The sequence below is a fragment of the Peromyscus eremicus genome, chromosome 13 (assembly GCF_949786415.1).
Source record: "Peromyscus eremicus chromosome 13, PerEre_H2_v1, whole genome shotgun sequence".
NCBI classification, from domain to species: Eukaryota; Metazoa; Chordata; class Mammalia; order Rodentia; family Cricetidae; genus Peromyscus; species Peromyscus eremicus.
Window position 1 is genome coordinate 51,764,980 of NC_081429.1, and position 9,983 is coordinate 51,774,962.

The window sequence follows — 9,983 nt, forward strand, 5'->3', positions numbered from 1 at the left end:
TGGGAGAGATGAGAAAGTCCATAAACAGAACTGCCAAACGCTGGCACACGCTATCCGACCAGCCTCCTGGAGGCCTCCCGGTCTGTGTTTTAAGTGTGGTAGAAAAGGCCACTGGGCTCATGCATGCCTTACCCCACCATCTGGACCTTGTCCAAAGTGCCACCAAGAGGGACACTGGTCAGCAGACTGCCCCTGTGCACCTTGTGGCATGGGGACATCAAATGAAGACCACCCTCCGCCTGATTTCCTAGGCTTGGCCATGGGCAAGGATTGAAGGTGCCGTCTCTCACAGGGAACCTAGTGTAGCCATTACAGTATCGGGGCGATCCATTTCCTTCCTTTTGGACATTGGACCGATGCCTACCCAGTCAGCTGGAAGCAGTTTTGGGAGACATGGTGCCCCCATTCCTGTTTACCTGCCATTTTTTATAATAAACAAAGAGTCTGGAATGTTAGAATTCCTAGCCACTGCCCCAGCTCCATGACCGTACATGCGCTGTCCAGTAGCCAGGCAAGAGGCTTAGTCATCCCAGGGCCTTATGTCCTACATAATCTGTGCGCTGCATGATCACATAATCTATGTGCATGTGTGGTGTAGCTATGTAAACCCATATGCGCATGTGCAGGTAGAACATATAAAAGTGGGTCCCACTTAGCCCTCTGTCCTTTTTCCTGCACGACCATTTTCATAGGCCTAAGCACACCCCTTCTGTTCCCTTCCCTTAATAAACTCTCTTTTTGTTTGGTTGGTTTTTTGTTGTTGTTGTTTTGTTTTTTGGTTGTGGGTGGTTTTTTTTGTTTGTTTGTTTGTTTTTGTATTTCAAGACAGGGTTTCTCTGTGTAGCTTTGGAGCCTGTCCTGGATCTTGCTCTGTAGCCCAGGCTGGCCTCGAACTCACAGAGATCCACCTGGCTCTGCCTCCCGAGTGCTGGGATTAAAGGCGTGCACCACCACCACCCGGCTTAAAAAACTCTTATAGTGGGTTTTGTTGTACCTCTCGGCTTTTCTCGCACGGTAAAGAGCGCCGCTTAATGGAAAACATTGCACTGCTTAATAAATAACCATCACTCCAGTCCCCACTTTCACCGCTTCATCAGTCTTATGGTGCTATCGTGTTGTATCATTTCAAGGTGTGTTACTTTTGTTTATGCTCTGGGACATTTGTTTAATGATGCAAAGATGTGTTTGATTAAGTAAAATTCACCTGTGGTCAGGAGGCTGAGTCAGCAACTGGCTGACAGAAAGTGGTAGGGAGGGGCCAGGTGGGGAAGGGTCTTTAAGGAGGGGTGAGGAGAAGCATGAGGGCTTTTTGGAGGAGGCGAGCACAGAGAGGAGGTAAGCTACTTGCTATTCAGCCTCTGAAGAGCAAAATTCCACCTTAACCTTTGAATCTTGAGTTCTTTGGAGGGAGAGGGGTTTAGTGAAGTTCCCTTTGTAGCTTTGCAAGAGCCGGAGTTTGAGGGAACAGATTTCCCTCCAGCGACGGCCCTTGCGGCCTAACCGCTGCTGGTAGCGGTGGAGTTGCAGTTGCTGATTCGGACAGCTGTGGCTTAAACAGCAGCAACCATTAAATAAAGGACAACACTTTGGTAAGAATATGTAGTGAAATCAGCACGTTCATCTTGCTAAGTGGAGACTTGATAACCATCTATTATTAACCTTTTGCCTCTCTTCCCAGATCCTGACATTATCATTCCACTCTTCAAGTCTATGAAGTCGAGGCTAGGGTATGTCTCAGGAGGTGAGTTCTTGCCAAGCCTATACTAGGCCATAATTTTGAGTGACAGCATGGAATTCGAGGGAATTTTCAGAAACACTTAGATCATGAAAACTCGGACCCGAGGAACAGACTAACCCATTGACTGACTCATATATCATGGTGTTATTGGGAATGGTGAAAAGAAGTGAGTCATCCGGGCACGCTCTTACCCTGGGGTTGTGTGACAAAACTTTTCCTAGGAGCCGCCACACACGTCTACTCACCCCAGATAGGAAACTGATGATAAACTAAAGTACAGACACCTCCAAAGTCCAGTGAGTTTTATTGGGGTTGCTTACAGCAATATAGGGGATGGCTTACTTACTTACATGAGCAGAAATGACTCAGCTACATCACCAAAGCCCAAAGCATGGGTGACAGCTCACAGAGCTGGGAACCTGGAGCTCATGGCACAGCCTGCAGGCCGCTCAACAGGTTGGAGAGGGTCCTTTCCAGATGCCTCAGTTGGTCTACACCTCTTCCAGGCAGCTCGGCTGGTTTCTGCTTCTTCCAAGCAGCTAATCTGGTCTCAGAGTCTTCTTTGCAGCTTGACTCTGGGATCGTCCTTTTCCACCCTTGTATGGAACCTTTCGGGTTTGTTGTTGTTGTTTCCTTTGAATTAACCGAGCCCTGCTTGAGTTGTGGGGTGGGTGAACGCACATCCCGCTTGGTTGTGTCTCCAGTGGTTTTCCAAATCTGCAAAACACTCAGGTTAGCATTGCATCACTGTATCACAAATAGGCAGGGCAAAGCAACACCCTGAACACCATCCCATAATAAATATGACCTTGGTGAAGCGCCCCCAAAGTCCTCTGTCATCTTTTGGGAGCAAATGTCAGGTGACCCCAGAAGTTCACAACTAAAGAAGCTACTGAAGTGGAACACAAGGAACATCTAAACCGTCTACAGTGGAAAGGTTCCGGCCGTTTCTATCAACGGCTTCTTCCGCAGACCAAAGTTGCGCACAGAGCATCATGGGAGGTGCTAACGTCATTAGTTCTCTCATCCTCAGCCCTTCTCTCTGAGTGATTATGTTTACATATCCTGGAGCTCTTCCACAGAGCCTCCCTACATTTCTCCACACCTGATAAAACTCAGTGGGCCAGACTTAATCGGCTCAGATCTAAGGCCAAAGAGAAACATGATCTTGCTCTCCCTGCAGAACCTGCTGGCTCCCTGGGTCAGACAGGTCCTGGGTGGCACTCTGGATGGAGCTGCAGCGGTTCCCCGCTCACTCACAACACCTGGCTCCTATGTACTAAGAACAGCATTCCCGTGTCAGGAGGGCTCCGGGGTGGCTGCGGGCTACTTTGAGATCACTCAGTTGGCCGGCATGGTGGTGCATGGAAGTAGGTGGATCTCTGTGAGTTTGATGCCAACCTACTCTACATTGCAAGTTCAAGGCATAGCCAGGGCTATGTAATGAGACCCTGTCTACAAACAAGCAAACAGAAACTGCAAAACCCCACAAGACCACCTATTTGTAGGCTTCTCCCCTGCCCAGAAAGAAAGGGGGCACTAAACAGGGAACTAAAGAGGGGCCTCAAGTCCCTCCAAGGGGCTCTGAGAATCGAGGTTCGCTGATGCGGCAAAGAAGAACCAGGTTTCGTGAGTTCCTCTGTTTATCAACAGGCGAGCGCGGCACCACGCGGCTCTTAGGGACACCAAGGCACCGGAAGCTTTGCAGGCCTGCGGAAGTCGGAGCTCCCCAGTGCAGTGACAACAGAGGCTAGGAGTCACCACAGGTGCCTCACCTCAGGGAATGCCCTTGCTCTGAAAAATGCAAAAATAGCTGAAGGAAACCGGATGTGTGGTTACAGGCGAATGCAAATGAGCCCAACGTCCAAGAGACCCAGGGACGGGGGAAGACAAAGAAAAGGGAGGAAACCTTTCTTTCCTCCTCCTCCTCCTCCTCCTCCTCCTCCTCCTCCTCCTCCTCCTCCTCCTCCTCCTCCTTCTTTTTTTGGTTTTTCGAGACAGGTTTGTGTGTGTGTGTGTGTGTGTAGCTTTGGTGCCTGTCTGTCCTGCTCTCTCTCTGTAGCCCAGGCTGGCCTCGAACTCACAGAGATCCGTCTGGCTCTGCCTCCCGAGTGCTGAGATTAAAGGCGTGCGCCACCACCGCCCGGCCCTTCCTTCTTTTTTTGTGAGATAGGATCTACTATTGTCACCGAACTTGGGGGTCACATCTGTGCCCCAAGCCAGGTTGGGCCAGCTATCCTTAATAAAACAACTGAAAGAGACGAGTGAATATTGGAAAGCAGAAAAAGGAGATTTACTCGATGTGGGCACATTGGGAAGAGGGACCAGGAGAGGCAGAGGCTCCCCCAAGTCCATCTTCTGGGGTCCTGAAGTGAAACTGAAGTTTAAATATAGGGTCAAGGGCTGGAGAGATGGCTCAGTGGTTAAGAGCACTGACTGCTCTTCCAGAGGACCTGAGTTCAATTCCCAGCAACCACATGGTGGCTCACAACCATCTGTAATGAGATCTGGTGCCCTTTTCTGGCCTGCAGAAATACATGCAGACAGAACATTGTATGCATAATAAATAAATAAATCTTAAAAAAAAAAGGAATAAATAGTTAAAAAAAAAATATAGGGTCAAGCATCTGCACATGTAAGCAGCCCAGGCCATGCCCACCACTGACCCACCCTTGACCTGGCTTCTGCTTCATCATGGGAGGTGGTCTGACAAGCTCTAATTTCTCCCGGGATATGGCTCCTTTTACTTCTCTCAAGTGAGACTCCAAGAGAAATTCCCATTTCTTTGGGGTCCATTGTTTAATAAACTGATAGTCTGAGACACACAAGTGTCTCTTTAGAATGTCTTTATTTCTGCCGGGCCGGTTTTACTATGTAACCCACACTGGTCTGGTACTTGCTGTGTAGACCAAGCTGGCTTCAACGTGGTAGCCGTCCTCCGGCTATGATCTTCCTGGCAGGAAGGAAGCTATCCATCTAAAGAGCCCCTGTGTCCGTCTGTTGATCAGTCCATTGAAATAACGGTCCTGGTTCACAAGATGGCTCGGCCTGTAAAGGAGCTTGCCGGCAAGCCTGATGACTAGAATTTGATCCCTGCCGGCCCCACGACAGAAGGAGAGAGCTGATTCCTGTAAGTTCCATGTGACTTCTGGGCACTTTCCGCGCGCGCGCACGCACACACATACACACACACACACACACACAAATAAATAAATCATAAGTAAATAAATAAGTAAATAAATTAATAACGAATTTTTAAAAAGAAATACTGGCTCTCCACGAAGTTAGAATTTCCCCAGGAATCTCATGCTGGGAGAAAGAAAAGGCTAAAGGTGGATGCCAGCTAGAGGGGGAACTTTTCTCCTAGAGAACTTTTTTCTTTTCTTTCTTTTTTCTTTTTCTTTTTTTTTTTTTTTTGGTTTTTCGAGACAAGGTTTCTCTGTGTAGCTTTAGAGCCTGTCCTGGATCTCACTGTGTAGACCAACCTGGCCTCGAACTCACAGAGATCCACCTGGCTCTGCCTCCCGAGTGCTGGGATTAAAGGTGTGCGCCACCACTGCCAGGCCTCACACACTTGTGAGCAGGATGAGACTCCGTCTGTCCCAGTCAACAAAGGGCCAGTGGTGGGCAGGGCTGCAGCTTGACCAGAACTGCTTAGTCATTTATCGCTCTTGCCCTCCGTCTAAGCCTAACGCTCATAACAAGACCCCAAATGGACTTAGGGGTCACTGGCTCTCTTCATTTGTTCCTCTTCCCAGCATGGGCACATTTGCATACACCTTTTTTTCCTCGGCTTTTCACTGTTCCTGATCTCTTTTAACGGGCCTATGGAGGTGGCTAAGCGTGGCTTGTCAGGAATGCCAGTGCCCGGGCTGTACCCATATCTATGCAGGTAACACTGCCTCAGCCCCCCATGTGCTGGGATTACAGGTGTGTGTGTGCATCGCCACACCTGGATCCAGTTATTATCTGTATAACCCTTTCAGAAGTCTGTCATAACTGAAAAGTCAAATACCTGTTGAGAAGCGGGGTTCCGAAAGTTCAAGAGAATGAATGTCTCCATGCCAGCTGGGCTGCATGTCACTCCTCTGTGAAATTATTCTAAAGTCTTTAACCCACTGCCCACATGTGAAGGCATGCTGGTTCAAACGGAACAAGTTCTCCACTCGTCTTGAAAGAAACCCCAAGCCTTCTCAGGGCTCTTTTGGGGGTTCCCTCAATTGCAGCCCCACCCCAGAAGACTGCCTCGCTGTTCTCTCGCCCTTCTCTCTTTGGCCCTCTGCTTTATGGTGTCCCGGCTTGAAGGGCCACCTCCAAAGTGAGGCCACCCTAACTGACCCATGCACACAGCCTAAGGTGTATGTATTAGTTACTTTTTTGTTACTGTGTTAAATAAAACACTATGACCAAAGGCAACTTGTAATGGGAAGAGTTTATTTGGCTTACAGTTCCAGAGAGAAAAGAACCTGTCCTGGCAGAGAAGCATGGCAGCAAGCACGGGGTAGGCGTGGCTCAAGCCCTGGGTAGGCGTGGCTCAAGCCCCGGGTAGGCGTGGCGGCAAGCCCCGGGTGGGCGTGGCACAAGCCCTTGGGCAGGCATGGCAGCAGCAGAAAGCTGAGAGCTCCCATCTTCCAATGCAAGCACAAAGCAGAAAGAATCAACTAGAAACGATGTGAGGCTTTTAACCCCAAAGCCTACCCGCAACAATATACTTCCTCCTGCAAGGCTGCACTGCCTAAACCTCCCCAAACAGCAGCAACCAACTGGGAACCAAGTTCCCAGTTCAAGAGTCTATGGGGAACTTTTTTTTTTTTTTTTTGGTTTTTCAAGACAGGGTTTCTCTGTGTAGCTTTGTGCCTTTCCTGGGACCCACTTGGTAGCCCAGGCTGGCCTCGAACTCACAGAGATTCACCTGGCTCTGCCTCCCGAGTGCTGGGATTAAAGGCGTGCGCCACCACCGCCTGGCTAGGGGAACATTCTTATTAAAACTACTACAGCGTCTCTCGTTCAAGCTTTTGGTTTGTTCTGTGTTTTTGTTTATCTTCCTACAGCCTTTCCCTGGTGTTTCCAGAGTTTCTACTAAGGTTGCTTGATGAGATTCCAAAATACCTCTCCCCCTGGATCTCCTTCTAACTATATCATACCCGACAGCCAGGCTATGCGAGGTCATTGCACAAAGCAGGCTCCTAAGCATCAATGGCAGAAATAAAGACTTCTGCTGTCAACTCTAATCTCCACCCTCGCTGTGTGTCTTCCAGCAAAAATAAAGCCAGAAGATGCAGAACCACTCACCGACGTGCAAGGCAACAGATCTCCTGAGGGGGGAAAAAAGCATGCCCTTGGGAAAGGAAGCGAAACCACTGATTTAGAGAAGAAACAGAGGAAATGGAAAGACAGGATTTGCCTGTGTCTGAGCTTGGGGCAGGACTGTTTGTTGAAGGCCTGTACTCTCTGACTCAAAATCAAGAAGTCAATTAAATGTGCTGTACGGTTAGGATGCATGTCTATGCAGTATTTTCAAACAAATTTTACATCTGAAAGTCCATATTGGTTCAATCTTCTGAATTTTCTTTTTTTTTTTTTTTCAGTTCAAGACATCTGTAAATGTTACAAAAGCTGTACAGAGCTTTGCATCTGCTTTTCCTTTGAATTTCATCCCAACCCTCTGTCCTGATTCTGTCTTTTAAAGATTCCCCTGAGCCCATTTCCACAGGGCAATCGCCTTTTGGCCTGCATGTTCATGTTGCCTTGCTGCCCTCTGGTGGAATTATTAGGTGTTGATCACAAATAGCATGAAATTCACAACCGGAAAAACCACAGACAGATGTGAAACATCCATGATTCTGCCAAAGATGTGGATGTGGGTGTAAGTGGCCAGGTATTTGCTACAACAGAAAAATGTAAAGAAAATCTTCTAGACATTTTCAAACTAAATAAAACACTTGTAAATAATTCACAGGTCAAACCAAAAAAAAAAATGAAGAAATGAAGTCGTCATTTTTAGGTGTTCACACGGAGGAAGACATGAGACGGGTCCCTCCCTGAACGTGATGCTCACTATTTCAGCTAGGCTGGCTTGCTAAAGCTCCAGTGATCCACCCGTCTCTGCCCCGCAATGCCGGGGTTACAGACATGCCCTGATTTACATGGGTTCTAGGGAATTTGAATTCAGGTACCCTTGTATGCACGGGTCCCCTCATCCATGGAGCCATTTCCTCCGATTTGATTGGTGAGATTATAAGATATCTCCAGAAATGCATTGAGTAGAGTTAGAATCTGGTAAGGTTAAACCAGGAACCGCAAGAGTTGCCCAAGAGGTTCGGTACCTTTTCATATAACTGGGTTTCTAATGAGAGACCCAGAAAATTATAGGTTTATGGCTGGGATGGGAAAAGGAATTAGTAACGGAAGTGGTTATTAATTGGGCTGGAATTCTTGCTTCTTTGCTGGCACAAAGCCAAGGTGAGGGGCTCCCCTCCCTGCCTTTCTCTCCCACCTCAACTTGACACTGTGGAATGAGCTTGGCCTTTAGTCCCAGACAGATCTGAATTCAAATCCTGGCTCTCTGCCTCTCACTAAGAACTCAGGCACCTTCCTTGGCTTCACTGAGACCCAGGCTTCCCACGCGAAAATGACTGCTTAGTCCAGGAGGTAAGCAGCAGATCTGATATTTGCATAGTGTTTTACTCAAAGCAGGTGCTCTAGAGACGATAATTCCTTCCCCTACAGCTTTCTCTGGGACAAGAAAGGGAGGCAAGAAGCTTGGCTTGTAGGCAGGCTTTTGACTAGTCCAGACACAATGTGGACTAGAAGTCAACAGCTCAAGGCATGTAAGTCACCCTCCTCCAAACCTTTGCCCAAGCCACTGACAATTCCAGTGGGGAATGACCTCCTTGACCCCAGCCTCCTGGGATGCTCGGTCACACACTGTTTCTTGTTGCCTGACTCGGGGCTTTGTCGTTTATTATTTTATTGTTTGAAAAATACCCCGGCCGGGCGGTGGTGGTGCACACCTTTAATCCCAGCACTCGGGAGGCAGAGGCAGGCGGATCTCTGTGAGTTCGAGGCCAGCCTGGGCTACCAAGTGAGTTCCAGGAAAGGCGCAAAGCTACACAGAGAAACCCTGTCTCGAAAAACCAAAAAAAAAAAAAAAAAAAAGAAAAAAGAAAAATACCCCTCATATTGATAATTTCTGCACTTGAGAGTTACGAAAATCAACTGAGTTGACACTTGTGGAATACTTAAAACAGCTAATATTCAGGGTAACACAAGTGTAGACAAATGTCCACACACACATTATGTATATCTATATGTATATGTATATGTATATGTATATCTATATCTATATCTATATCTGTATCTATATATATATAGAGAGAGAGAGAGAGAAAGAGAGAGAGAGAGAGAGAATAACGTTTGTCTACGAAGTCAAGGTCAGCTTACTTTCTCGTTTCAATATGCTGCTTCTTCACCTCCAAGTCACTTTTCTTGGATCTTGTTTTGTGACCATGTAGCTAGCTAGCAGGTGTGCCCAAGCTTTTCACATTGTAACACAACATTGTCACTTACAAAGTTCATGCTTAAAAATCATGTAATCAAGTTACATAAAAAAAAGTACCCTTGAATATATACAATGTTTTCAGTCAGTTTATGATTTCTTAACTATCCAGGGCCCAGGCGGCCTCCTGAATACGGTGTGACCGCCTTGGCCATCCAGCACGATTTTAAGATCTCTGTAGAGGGCGCTGAAAGGACCGTGCAAAGCTTGGCAGAGGAGGGAATTTCCCTTCCCTGCTCCTGTGGTGGGCTAGTCAGAACGTGCAGGCCACCCTGTGGGGCTCACTAGTAGAAATTTGTGGCAGCACCTGTGTGGGCAGCTCCCTGCTCCCAGCTCCCCTTTGCTGGCCATGCCCTCGGTCAGCTTCTCTCTCACGATAAAGCTGCATGTGCATCCAGTTCTGTGCCCAGCATTGGTGCGCTCGGCACAAGTCTTCTTCCCATTCTGTTCCCTCCTTGAGTACTTCCCTGAGCCCTACAGACCACGCTGGCTATCCCAGCGTTCTTCAGAGGGCTCTTTCGCCTTGACTAGTTGTCTTAGACTTTCTATTGCTGTAATAAAACCTCAACATAATAAAAGCTACGTGCAACAAACTGATAGTCAACATCTTCCTGAATGGGGGGAAGTGAGCACATGTCCTCCAAGATCAATAGCGAGGCAAGGATGTCCTTTCTGTCCATCCTTGTT

At 47.8% G+C, this 9,983-nt stretch overlaps 1 long non-coding RNA gene across 1 annotated transcript; it reads right to left on the reverse strand.

The window, feature by feature from the left end:
* Window positions 1-2,025: 2,025 nt before the first annotated feature.
* Window positions 2,026-3,406, reverse strand: LOC131923357 (uncharacterized). Its single transcript, XR_009382582.1, has 2 exons — window positions 2,547-3,406; window positions 2,026-2,455 (listed from the first exon to the last, which is right to left on the reverse strand). It is a non-coding gene; the product is annotated as an uncharacterized LOC131923357 (long non-coding RNA).
* Window positions 3,407-9,983: the final 6,577 nt, after the last annotated feature.